This window comes from Dermacentor albipictus, chromosome 4 (genome assembly GCF_038994185.2).
Source record: "Dermacentor albipictus isolate Rhodes 1998 colony chromosome 4, USDA_Dalb.pri_finalv2, whole genome shotgun sequence".
Lineage (NCBI taxonomy): Eukaryota > Metazoa > Arthropoda > Arachnida > Ixodida > Ixodidae > Dermacentor > Dermacentor albipictus.
The window spans coordinates 108,838,996-108,850,992 of NC_091824.1; positions in this window are offsets into that span (position 1 = coordinate 108,838,996).

The following is an 11,997-nucleotide window of genomic DNA, read 5'->3' on the forward strand; positions in this document are numbered from 1 at the left end:
CTGCAGTGAAGCAACTCCTCGCGCGCGCAGGAGGAAAATGCCGCGTGCTGTTCCATTTGCTTTCTTCTCTGCTGGTCGTGAGCAACATGCATGCGTCAATTGTTTGCAAGCGCTGAGCAAGATCACACTTTTTTATGCAGGCTACGCTCGAAGGATTGGAGTAGGACTCCCCTCGATCCCTCGAAATAAAATCCTGACTACGCCCGTGGTTCGAACAGCTCAAAAATTCGCACGCAAGCGCGCATTACCTTGCAACAAAAAGCGGTGCAATGTTTTTCAGCATGCATATGAAGTTCTCTCGCTGAGGCCGGACGGCAAGAAAGGTTTTAAAGAGTGTTTAAAGAAGACTTCACACACGTGCACTGGAAAATCATGTGAGCACATTTTGGCTGCTGAAACCAGACGAATAATGATCGTGGCCAAGAGAACTGTCGTGCCTGCAGCTATATATGTTAGTGACCGTTAACCGTGACCGTCATTCACCACAAACCGTCGTTCACAGCTGCTGCACGTTTTCAATACATGCAGTACAGACACGTAGATTTAAACGCATTTCAAATTTTATGAAAGCTTATTTTTACGATTCATACCGCAAGCTTAATAGCTGCTTTAGCAGCAAATCTGCAAGTGGAAAAAGATTCAAGATGCAGGAGCTTCTAGGTCAAATTTATTTAATACAAGGGAATAGGATGAGCAATGGCTGGTGGCAGCAGGGGATGAGTGCTGGTTCTTGGAGCCTTGGGGGCAGAATTGAAGGTCACTGGAAAGGCAACAAGTTATTAAGGGTAACAACAGGTTGTTTTTATTGCACTAATCACATAATATGGCAAACTTGCAAAGTAATTACTAACACATTGCAGACTGTATTATGACAACACATTTTTCTTTATCTTGTCATGCTACTCAGGTTGATTTACTACCGCACAGCGCTTATTAAACGTACAAAAATAATTTGACATTCCTCACGTCGACTAAGGCTCACCGAACAAGCAGCATATTGTCGGCGGTAAATGCTGAAGCTATCACAGCTGTCTCATCAGCGGGAGCGCATGATGTTTTGGCATACTAAAGAACAATGAACACAGTACATTAATCGATATTACGTGAAAAATCAAAACGCCGACAGAAAAAAAGAGAAAAAAAGACAGAGCAGAAAAAAGCCAGGGTGGATCGAGCGGACAAATTGTATCTGCTAGTGTTTACTCGGTTTTGAACACACTGTTCTAGAGCCGCAGAGTCAGAAAAATTGTACAAGCTACACAGCGAATTGAGCGACTTGGCAAGTTAACATTCTTGGCATATATGTGCCCCGTGACACAGACGCGTCGTCCATTCTTTGTCCCGCCTCTGTGTCGCACTGCACATATACTCCAAAATTGCACAAGTGAACAACCTCTCATGCCAGGCGTACGCATTTCAGCGTGTACAGGCGTATTACTCGAGGTAAATGCTGCTTTAGTGTAAACAAGCCGGACGCACCTCGCATATCCTGGTCCCTTTCGAAAGTGGCCGGTCTCGTCCGTCCGCACGGCACCGCGTAAAAGGCTTTGCCGCCTTCCGCGCAATTTGGGCAGTTTGGTGCACTGCACCCCGTCATACTGTAATACAAAATGATGTGTTTAGTACCACTTCACCAAAGTTATTAACTTAATATCATTGAATACCGTACCTGCAACCCGGGGCCGGTCGGTGCAACGCACGCTCGACGGTCCGGCGCCGCGCCCGTAAAGTTGGCTTCGTAGCGGCGCAGTTGAACATTTGACGTCATTTTCTACCACGTGATAGCGCTCGGCGAAAAGCGGTGCGAGCGGCGCCGGAATAGTTAAGCGCAACTTTGCTCCCTGCGGGAGCATATATAGGAACACTAGCACTGACAAAGCAAGCGCGGCTAGGAGCGCGGTGAATCACGTGGTCAGGCGGCAACCCAGCAGCGGAGAGCGCATGCACCAAGCCGGTGTTGGCGGCGGCGGTGGAGCTCGGCGCGGAGGGCACGCGCTGCGTTGCCAAGGCTACGGCGCAGCTGCAGTGAAATGAAGGTCAAATTGCTGGCGACGGCGAAACTCGGCTCGACGTGGTTAGTGAAGCTTGCGCTTAAAAAAAAAAAAAAACATCACAGCACCGATGGTAATTTTGCTTGCTGGGGACTGCACGGAAGTATTATTGTTATGTATTTTTTTATTTGTAATTTGAGCATCCTGATGGCTTCGTGCAAATGTGACTGGAACATATGTAAAGCCCGCCTTTCTTATATTGTATTAGTACTTGTTATAACTGTGCCTCTTTGCTGAATTTCATTTAACCTGATTTTTTCTTAATTTAGTACAGAATGTGACTTTGCACAGGATTTATGTCATGATATTTGTTCAGTTGTTTTCTTGTGTTAGTACATGTTAACAACTCTACGTCTTTGCTCCATTTGCTTTACTCTAATTTGTTTTCTTCTTGTTAATTACAACAGGAGGTCGCCTTACAGCCTTGAGCTTTGGGACCTCCTTCTGTATAGTTTGTTGCTTTGCTTGTATTTCCTTGAGTGAATGAATAACATTCTTTTTATTCTGACACACTTAATTCTTAAAACCAATATTGTGATCCGTACTGTCACGCACGCTGTATTCACAGCACAATATTTTTATGCTAACTGCATAGTAAAATATGCTTATTCTGACTATGCAGAGTAAGTTTTGTGGACAATCTAAATGCTTCCTAAATTAATTTTGGACATTGGTATTAAGCCATAAAATCGCTTGAACTTCCTATTTGTTAAAGTATAATTTTTTTTCCCGAACTCTTGGGTAACGCCGTAAGGATGGTGTTTGGTCTATAGACCCTTCCGCTGTTTACAAACATAGGCCCTGGAAGGCTTCCGGTATTGTTCACTGAGGTAGCCCGAGAAATGTAGCGAGCAAAAAAATTAATTGGCGGCGATATCCAGTACCAGCAGTGCGTTAAAATCTACGCCCGCAGATTTCCAACACTCTTTCTCTATGCATAACGGTTACTTTACAAATGTAGGCTGCCGTAAGATATACAAAAATTATATGAATTAGTTTTCAGGCATTCTTTTATCTAAAAACTTGAAAACAGACTTTTCGCACAGTGATACAACTTAAAAACGCGCTTTGTTTTCCGGCGCAGTAGTCTGATAAGACCCGTGACCGGAAGTTTCTTGGGGCCGCACTCTCGCTGCTGTTATTGCGCGAGTGAAACCGTCTATAGTTGGAAAAATCATTGTCGTGTGTTTTTGTGCAAAATGTTACAGCTTTTCCTATCTGAATAGCTGAAGAAGATGTGAAAGAAGCGAGAACAAAAAAGCATTACGTACCGGTCGCATTCCGATCCGCGCGACAATAATGATTTTTGCTGTTTTGGCTTCAGCTCCAGACGAAGCTTGCGAGAAAGTTGTGCGTGCAGAGTCGCTTGACTTTCCGTGTCAGGAGGCTATGCGCAAGGACACTTATCATAAAGCGAAGCTTCATTTGCCTACGATGTAGAAGGAACCAAATATATTGGAAAGCCCGCCCTTTTTAACGGGGTCTTAGGTTTGCACAATGACGCCAGATGGCAGCACCAGCCTCTGCATAGACATGATCGAGCTCGAAGGAGTGCCGTCGAGGTGGAGACCTGATCATCGCCCCCGAGGTTTTCGAATTCGCTGCGCATGCGTGAGACGAGCGAAGCTTATAAAGAAGAATAGCAATTTTTTGCTGGATGTGACGTCACATCGTTGTTTGTGTTTTGATTTTTGAAATGGCTACTTTCGAACGTAGACTAGTCATTGCCATCCTGTCGGGTTGTCGCATGGAGGAAACAAAAAACTGAGGAGGGGCCCTGACGTCACCCTTCTAAGCAACGTCACCCAGGAATTCCCACTCCAAAAACTCAGTCACTTGCACTTCGACACCATCTATTTTGAAGTACTTAACTGTATATCAGTAAAGATCCAATTCGCTAAAGATAGAATATGCTGCATTCGAATGTAAGCAAACACTCATCCTAGCAGGTGTCGCGAACTTTTATTTTAACAAAATGACAAAATAAAAATTATTTGAAATAGGTGATGCAACACTGATGAGGTTGGGCGCTAATTTCAAGGCACTTGACCTTCATATCCTCTACTAATAATAAACCTGCCAAATTCACAAATGTCTTGAATGGATTTTTCACTAGGCTCGAATATTTTGTTGTTGCCTTATATTGTTTCTATAGGAACAGTGCACAACAAAAATCTTGTGGCTTCCTGTTATTTTAACACTCTATAACTGTCTTAGATGCAGGGCCATTTGATATCCATAAATGAACATTTACACAGGATTTCGATGATGCCTTTAAAGGCAAGTGTCCATTGTACTTACATGTAAAGGAGCACTGACATCGGACTTTTGTACTTAATTTTGTAAAATTATACCGGTTGGCACATGGCAGCGTTTAAGACCACCCCATGCCACTGAAAGCTGGGTGTGCTTTGAGCGATATTTAATGTGTGTCAAGACCTGCTTCACTAAATAAAATTTCTTTTGACTTCTCCCCAACTTGTAAATTGAAATTAATTCATATCTGGTGTTTCATAAGTCGCCACCACGATACGATTGCGAGGCATTCCATGGTTGCGGACTCCGGCTTAACGCTGATCGCCTGAAGTTTTTTCATGTGCACCCACTCCACAGTACACAAGCGTTCTTATATTCCGCACCCATCCGTATGCGACCACCACGGCCAGGATCGAGCCCGCGACCTCAGTAGTACAATACTTCCCAGGTACTTATTTGCATTCAGCACAAAATAAGGTCGCTTTATTAGATTACAATCTTTTCTACAGCCACTTCTCAGGGAATGTAGAGCATCACCTTCACGTTCCAAGTAGGAGTCCCATCGCACGCCAACGTTCAGTCTGTAGTCACTCATTGCGCTTTAAAAAGCACGATCAGAACAGAGAGCCCAGGAAAACACACAAGCAGTAGCTCATCAATTTGTTTGTAACAAGTACAGCTTTATTTTGCAGAATGACCACATTCTCGAAAAACAGCCACATGCTATGCACATAATACAGCCAACCTACGTTAACTGGGCAGCTGTTACTCTGTGCAAATGTGCAAATGTACTACTGCAAATGTACTATGTGCAAATGTGTCAAGTGTCAAAGTATGCCTACTTTGCAAGTTGTCCTTTTAATGTGAACAATGGATAACTTGAACAAATTCTAAATTTAGCACCATTGCCACATTGATGGAAGAAAACTACATATTAAAAAGGCAGCTCCTTGTTGAACTGAAAAGTGTATACAGTATGCTTCCATTCATCCGACTCCGGGTAACTTAATTTTTCAGTTAATTCGATCCTCGCCGAATTTCCCTGCAGGTGCCCATTCGTTTATATTGGCTTAAACATTCATTATTTCGATCCTAAAATGGGCATTCGCCAGACCCCAATAGCGACTCCTTTTAGTGGCAGCGTCTGTCTCGGCCGAGCTTAGGGGATAGTGAATGCGTTAAACAAACGCCATCTCCTGTCAGAAACGCCTACTTTTGACCCACCCTAGGAAGATTTTCAGGCAGTAAGGGCAGGTCACAATGTCTAATTGCGGTAGTTACCCGATTATAACAGGCACTTTTTGTTCTCGAAGGAAATTGAGCCGAAAAGGGCCTACGTTGTGCAATCGAGTGTGAAACTAAAACCACGTTTGCGGCATTTATATGCTTTACCGCATATCATGGCTGTTTTGCGGCGAAGTTGACACCTAAAAAATCGACTGCCATTAAAAAAAATGAGGTACGTGTTAGGTTACTATTTTGGTTCGGCGTTTTAAGTCATTTCTCCTTTAGTTTTATACTTTGGACAAATAGAGAGTTGGTGCGCGTTCGTTTCAGAGGCTTGTTACTCTAGCACATACTGCCAAATGAATCAGCGGTGGTTCGGCATATTTATGCATCCTGTTTAATTCCACCCGCCGGAGCAGTAGATCAATTTTGTCAGTCCCGTGAGGGTAGAATTAGCGGAAGTCGACTATAGAAAGCCCGTGATGAGGCAGCAGGAAAGTTACCTATGGTGAATCACTGCTCTTAGTGTTGATCAGGTGGTCAAAAAGCGTGGAAAATGTTGCTCGCTCAATCTCCACAAATGTTCTGCTGCAGAGGCAGTCGTCCATCTTATTCAGTCTTTACAACGTTGCTAGATCCACATTTGCTTAGACTCCTATGTCCAAAAAATCGTTGCCAAAATAAAATGATCTGATTCACATGTTTTTCGCCGTTCAAGCAGTGTTTATTGTTGATTATTATTGCTTTTTGTAACCTCACCTGCATGTTAAGCTATATGTTAACACTTTGATATATAATAAGCTTGCTAAAAGGTAAAAAAAGAACACAGGACATATTTTTTCTGTGTTTTTTAGACGTAACAAGTTGGAATGCTTAAAATCGAGCCGAATTTGCCGAATGCTTGCAAGAACAGTAGCTCACGTTCTCTTTCACAAAATAATGGAGATATAATCACCACCGCCGAGACAGCCACCATCTACTTTCCTATAGGAAGCTGTGGATCTGTTCATTGCTACCTTCTTAACAAGGGATCCAGTCATAAAACAAAGAGGGCAGGCGAAAATAAACTATCCTGTATCATGTACACTTGCTGTCAGTTCACATGCTTGTACCATCCTAGATGCTAGGATTTTAAATAGAACTTCATAGAAAAATTTCGTGCAGTATCTTCACATGACAAGAAAAAGGAACCTGCTGACCGTAGCTTCCATGAATCGACCAGGAACCACATAAAGAGCAGCCAAACATTAAAATTGGTCACAACTCACTATAATTTAACCATATTAGGAAAGAGTCATGCAACATAGCATTTATCTTGCGTTGCATTACCACAAACATGGCTCCCCAGAAAAGTATTGTTTGAAAACATATGTGAATGCGTATGTTTATTCTATCGGAGAGTTAGATAAGTGAGTTAGTAAGCAACATCAAATATATGCAATCTGTTTTACTTACAGAACAAAAGAAGCAGGTCACTACTTAGTGATAGTTTCTTTTGAGTAACAACTTGACTCTTGAAAAGTTCCTAATTCTGTAAAAGTTTATGTAGTGAAATATAGAAATATTTGTACGCATTCAACTTTGCAGACGGGAGAATGCCCATTTCTACATGATATTAGGACAAATAACTAGCTATTTAGTCTCAACACAAAAGTAATTGTGACTACAGGACATTAGTGACAATATGAAAAACTAGCATAACGCCCCTCAATAAGTGTTGCTTCTAGGATCATTTAAAATTATATCAAGAATCCTGGAGAAATGTCTCCTACCGAGTGCACAATAAAAGCGTTTGCAAATGGTGGGCTCAAAATGTTCAAACTTCAGTCACAGGGTGCATTCTTAGTGTTCACCAGTCATGACCCTGAGACAGCCTACATCAGATTCAGCTTGCAGTTGTGAAGTGGCCCGGAAAGTTCACAACCAGATGTGAAATGATTCTAAAGTACAGGCTATAATTTGTATCCGCAGTTGTGCCTGCTCATAGGACAATTGGCGCTGCATAGCATACTTCTTATCCAAACAGTTTCCCTAGAGAAGGATGCTCCGTTTTGTGCAACTTGCGTTACTTACTGTCTATCAGGTCTGATAGTCACGAGATACCCAAAAAGAGCCTAACACTCTAAAACCCATTTCCTTGAGGCAAAGACCTCAAGTTCGGTCACCAGGAACAGTTATTCCTACCCACACATGCCTATTTTGTTTTCTCAGTTAGTTTCAGGTCCACCTAAATTGCAGCAAAATGAAAGGCCAAAAGTACAAGAAAGAGAGGGGAGGCATCACATTTTAAGATTTCATATATTTAGTGGGTTGCAGTGTAACGAAAATTGGCAAGCACTAATTGAGCCGCAAGGTCACTGGACACAGGAAAAGCAGATTTAGCTGAAACACAGCTGCCTGTAAGAAAGAGAGGCAACATTTATTCTTTGTGATACTTGGTCTGCATCACTGGGATACCGTAGGTGATCATGAACACGCCGGAGTTGAAGTACATGCTGCGCCTCATTTTGCATCGCCTGTGCAGTCATGTTACTAAAACCATTTGTGAAAAAGCATGCCAACAATAATTCAGAATTGAGCACCATGTGTGTCCTGAAGCATAGCCACAAGAACATTCAGTTATCGTCAGATGTAACCTGAACAATAAGAACACATCTATGGCGGCTTTAACAAACATGCTCTAAGGCATCTGTTTGAAAGCCTTGGAAGGAAGATACACTGAGCTAACACATTGAGGCAACCCAACCAGAAATCTCCAGCACCCTCAAAAGAAGCGAATAGGCACTCAATGTGCACATTACAGGGTTGCGACCCCCAATGTATTATTTATGTTGTGCTTTGTTTGATACCTCACAACCGCGATTTAAACAGGAGAAACACAGGTGCCTATAGTCGCGTTTTTTATGCTCTAGCGAGTTTTCAGTTTCGGATAGCTTAGCGAACTGTTTACTAATGAATTACTATGTAGCGGCAAAGACAGGCGCCAACAAAGGATGTGAAAGAAGACGGAAGTTGGTGCTCGTATTCACTCTGCTTGGCCATTTACCAAGCCCCTTTCGTGAACCTTTATAACTGGCGTAAATCACGCTTAGGAATAAATTTGTACTCCCATTGGTGGGTGTTGGGTGTATTTTTAAATATGGAATTTTGTATTCCTCCAGCCTTGGCTATGCCTCATGACTAGGGACAGCAACATGCTACCTCACCCCCAGATGTCAGCTGTTATGGCGTGTCAAGACAGCGAGATTGCACTGTAGTCAGCAGAACTAACAACCATGACGTGGTTGACTGGCTTTCCCTCTATGTACAACACATGACAAATCATCAGAATAAGAGCAAGGAAATGTGCCACACATGTGCACGGTGCTAAACTGGAACACCACCTGCTGTATGCAAAGGAGAATGAGGAAGAAGGAGCTACACGTCACTATCAAGCACCTGCATACAATTGGTTTTATCGGTACGTTATCGAAGCTGCGATTGACGTAATGCCTAACAGCACACGAAATAGAAAGCACAATACGTCAACATAGAGAAACCAAAACATTTGCACGCCCAGTGCATCACCGAAGCAGACACGACACTTACTTTATGTTGCATCTTAGCTGAAACGGGCGAATCCCAAACTCTGTGAGAATAAACTGCAACCCGTGGCGGCTTGGGCGATTCGGCACATACTCCACAGGGGATCAGCACGAAAAGCCAAAGGACAAGAAGGGGAATGCACACCTGCACTGGTATGTGTTCCCCTTCTTGCCCTTCGTTTTTTCGCGCTTTTGCCTTGTCTGTGAGTGTCACATAACATCTGAAAGCATTACCTGCTACAAGAGAAGCAGTGAGATTGATCTGGCGATCTATGCATGCATCTGTAGCTTAATGGGTAAGGAATTGGGCTGCTGCACTAGGGACTCGGGCTCAAGAGCCGCCATCAGGCACGTCACTAATTATTATTGAGGCTACCTAGCCAGATGTACGAAGCAACCCAAAGATAGATCATGATACTGCTTTGCATTAAGAGACAACGGAGCTGAACCTACATTTTCTGCCTTGCGCTTGCGATGCTCTACCAAGTGAGATACAGCGGCAATAGTTCCAATGCCAATTTTCTTGGAAAGTTGCGCCTATGTAGGAAACATACTCGTAGAATTGCTATGCAGCAGCACTCAGAGTCATGATGGCAGATGCGAAGTATCCCTTCAACCACAGACATTACATAGCACATGATCTTAGAAGCAGGCAACTAGCCAATAAACCCTCGTGGTCTTCCTTGAGGCACCTAGGCTGCCAAAGTCGAGACATTTGTACTTTATGAGCAAGAAAAGTCAGTTGAGTCACCGGGCTAAATGTTTTGTTTGTAACAAGCACGTGAAGGTAACACGCAACGAAGCAACACTGGTTGTATAAAAATGCACTAGAGCTGAAAACAGTTATTGGCAGCTAATAATATAATTATTTCTCTAAAATGTATTGTCTGACGACATCTGGAAGCAAATTTTCTGGATTCCTCTTTTATTATATGCATTTTGCGACTCCAATATTATATGCGCGTAATATTTTGTGCACAGTTAGAACACTGAAATAGTAAACATTCAAGTCGTTAAGCATCTTCATACCTTAACTTTGTGGGCAAGCTTTGCCACCTTTCTAGGACAATAATTCTCTGGTGTCACATATAACTCAAATCACGAATAATTAAATCCACCTTTAGAGGAGCAGTACCTGCATTGGAAGCAGCAGCATGCACTTGGCAAATGGATATACATACCAGGTTCAGACTCAGTAAACCAACAGCAACCAGTACTTGTGTCCATTCGTCTTCAGCAAAGCAGAGACAGGTCAGATCATGATGAACACAACAAATATAAAGTGTAGGCAGAAGAAATAAGCAGAAGTTGTAAAGACAGAAGCACAGTGAAACATATTAGACAAACTTGCACATAGCCAGCTATCTGGGCCGATGACAGTTCACGTCACTACCCCAATTAGAAGCAAATTCTCCTCTTGCAACAAGAAAAAAATGTTTTAGCTCTAAACAGCACGAGTGTACGGAGTTGGTTGATATTCTAAAAAAGAGCACAGACAGCAAGTAAAGCAGACAGAGTATTTGTGTCATATGTCTGCTTGTTGTTTTTACCGCGTCGATCACAGTTGAAATGTTATGCACATGATCTATGAACGAAAACAACGGACGTGTGTAGAAACGTGAGCCGTTTCATACACTCATATATGTTTAATTTTGAAAGTTCCCGTAAAAGCTACAGCAGCAGTAAAGTTGGTTCGTTTACCAGCTCACTCACAACGTACACATCATATTGTTTAACTCCACGGCTCACAAAAGAACTGCTAAGAAGCTTTACGTGAAGGAAATAAGCTTTCGTTATCTCACTGCAACAAATGAAAGCCGCTAACGCCCCTACTGCGGTCAGCGCAGGAAGTGAGTAAGGTAATTAAATGCAGCCATCCCTATAGAAAGATCTCATATGACACGTATGTCACAAATCCAATAATATCGGATGATCATACGGGAATACATATGAAACATATGTGTTATCATATGATCATACGAGATTATTGCATATGTGGCATGTGTGTTGCTTGTTACAGGGGTAATTGGAAATCGCAGGGAGAGGCCTTCGTCCTGCAGTGGACATAAGATAGGCTTATGAAGAAAGTACATCCTAATGGAATGCGAATGGATTCACCTAGTGAGACCCGTAGGGAATGTACACATTCCAGAAGCACTTGGATTTGAAGTGGACGGAAGCATCAACCGGTAAGCACTCGAGATAAGCAAAATACGTTGGGAGTACTGGTGGAAAAAAAGCAGGCAAGAGATTGATACCACCATCTAGCGGTATAAGTTAGATGAAGGAGTTTTGAGGAAAATAAAAAAAGATTAAGGAGATGTGCACAGATATGCTAGAATGAAAAGCTTGTGTAGCTTACTTGATTAATTTAGGCTAGGTGACTGTTTGTAGGCGCCCCGTGTCAATGGCGGCGGGAATAAATGATCATCAGCAGCAGCAGCGAGCGTCCAGTCACAGCATATAAAAGAAAACCCAGTGAACAATAAAGCCACATACAGATAGCGCAAGTTCGCGCAAACGTTTACAATGTCGTTTAGTGAGCACGTTCACGACGAACTATCGTTCACCGCGACTGCATAAAGTCTATGTTTGCCAGCAAATCGCGAAGAGCCGTGACAGCGTGTTTTTGTTTCAGCACGACCAGGACACAATGACGTTATATATATATATATATATATATATATATATATATATATATATATATATATATATATATATATATATATATATATATATATATATATGTGTGTGTATATATATATATATGTATAGTTCAACTGAATTGAGAAAATGATAAGTTATTGACAATACAAGCGGAAGAAAACACAACTTGCCGCAGGTGGGCAACGATCCCCCGTCTTCGCATTACGCCTGCG